Source organism: Tupaia chinensis, unplaced genomic scaffold (genome assembly GCF_000334495.1).
Source record: "Tupaia chinensis unplaced genomic scaffold, TupChi_1.0 Scaffold000037_2, whole genome shotgun sequence".
Taxonomy (NCBI): domain Eukaryota; kingdom Metazoa; phylum Chordata; class Mammalia; order Scandentia; family Tupaiidae; genus Tupaia; species Tupaia belangeri.
In genome coordinates, this window is record NW_006159478.1 from 151884 (window position 1) to 154260 (window position 2377).

General features: G+C 37.8%; 1 pseudogene; it reads left to right on the forward strand.

The window, feature by feature from the left end:
• Positions 1-2377, forward strand: part of LOC102500488 (ribosome biogenesis protein WDR12-like) — a 38003-nt pseudogene that overhangs the window by 20057 nt on the left and 15569 nt on the right.

A 2377-nucleotide genomic window follows, 5' to 3' on the forward strand; every position in this document is an offset into this window, starting at 1 on the left:
GCACAGCAGGCAGACTGAGATAGAACTGAAGAAAGTAATTCCATTCACCATAGCCACAAAAAGTATATAAGACACCTAGGAATAAATTTAACCGAAGATGATAAAGACCTCCACAAGAAAACTATGAGAAGCTAAAAAAAAAAAAAAAAAGAAATTGAAAATAACACAAAAATTTTGAAGGATATCCCATGTCCCTGGATTGGAATAATTAATATAATGCAAATGACAATTTTCCCAAAATTAATCTATTTATCTAATGCAATCCCAATCAAAGAGCCAGAGACACTTTCACAGATCTAGAAAAGAAAATCATAGAATTTGTCTGAAATCTTAAAAGACCTCATATTGCCAAAGCAATCCTGCAGAAGAAGATTGCAGTGGGCGGCATCTCACTCCCTGATCCGGAAATATACTATAAAGCTATTATAATCAAAACAGCATGGTATTGTTACAGAAACAGACAAATGGACCAATGAAACAGAATAGAGACCCCAGAAATGAACGCCCAAACATACAGCCAACTGATCATATTTAAATGATACCAGTCAATCCAGTGGGAAAACAGAAACCTCTTAAGCAAGTAATGCTGCCTGGGTATTCAGCTGCAGAAAGATTAATCTAAACCCCTACCTCTCACCATTGACAAAAATCAACTCAAAGTAGATCAAAAATCTAAACCTAACTAATTCCTACAAGCACCACTGAATCCTCTTGTTTTTCTCCTATGGAAAAAGTAACGAAATAATAGAAGACATATCTTTAAAAACCAACACTATTCAAAGACTATACATTACTCACTTTTTATAATTTTTAGTAGAAATATGTTTTTTAATTCTGTTGTTTTGAAATAATGTAATGTATTTATATAAAGCCAGGAGTCAGTAGAAAACTAATAAAACTGGACCCATGTAGGAATATTGTGGTTTCATGTCCCATCACTGTCCTAATACTGGCTAGCTGAGAGTAGGGCTAGCTTTTAGCTTGAAGATATTATTGGGGTACTGTCTCTCTGTGTGTATATGTGTCTCTCTGATGGAAGGAACAATCTTTAAAACAATGTTTTAAGATAAAAATTTTGGACTGGGCTTCGACTCCAGCTCCTTGCTCACCTGTGTAACCTAATTTTGAGCTGTCTCTTTATGTAGTCCTTTTTCTGTTCCTGTTTTCTGATTACTAGTCCATATGTTTCTGTGGACAAGTCTTGTGCATATCAACACCCGCCCCCAACCGTGGCTCAGCTTCAGACATGCTTTTATAGTGAAAATAAATATGCTATTGAAAATGTTCCCTTTTCAATTCCTGACACCTCTGAAATTGTCAACCTTTGTAATATTGACAAACTGCTGGGGGCCAAAAAATGAGTTCCACAAACATTGGGGCTTGATTCCCTTATCAAAGGACAGTTTCTGTGAATGCCCTTGGTCAAACACGTGGAACTGGAGAACATCTCATCCCACGAGGTTGTGGAACTAGAATATGTGGAGAAATGTACCACACCCCAGAGAGAAAAATGCACGTTCCATGACGACTGGATCAGTTTCATTAAAGGGGCAGAGGAATAGATTTTTAACCTGTTTTTATGATAAAAGACTTCTTGATCTGGTTCTTAGAAGGAAAGTCAATAATGACAACTGTGGGACGTACAGATATTGTAAAAGATGTGCCTGAGTGAAAGAAGACAATTTATCTTGCTTACTACTGAATGCTTCTATGAATCAGACAATTCTCTTGTGGGAGTGGAACACGGAGAGGAACAAAGTAAAAGATCCGCATTGCTGCAGAGGTCCAGTTGAAGTGTGGATAGCTCAGGAACTAAATTTTACAGTGGCTCCTAGGATAACATGCTGAAGATCTGGTCGATAGTCCCAGCAGATGAAAAAGATGAAATGGAAAAATCCACAGATCAACCAAGAAAGAAAGAAAACAGAGTAGCTTGGTATGCCTAGGACTCCTATCGTCACCCTCTCTGGCCACAAGGAAGCAATTTCCTCGATTCTGTTGGTCAGATACTGAAGAAATCTGCAATGAATCTTGGGACCATACAACTAGAGTGTGAGATATTGAGTCTTGCAGTGTTATTTTGACTTTGACTAGAAATAAAGCATTTAGTTGTATTTCTTATTCATCACTTTGTAAATGTTTAGCATTTGGAAACACAGGTAGGTATATCAGACTGTGGAATTCCCAAACTAACTTCTTTGGTGTCTCTGTCCCCGAACACATACTGGCTGGGTCACATCTGCCAAATGGTCTCCTACTCATGAACAGCAGCTGATTTCAGGTCCTTCAGATAATATGGTCAAGCTGTGGGATACAAGAAGTTGTAAAGCTCTTTTCTATGACCTGGCTGCTTATGAAGACAAAGTTCTGAGTGTAG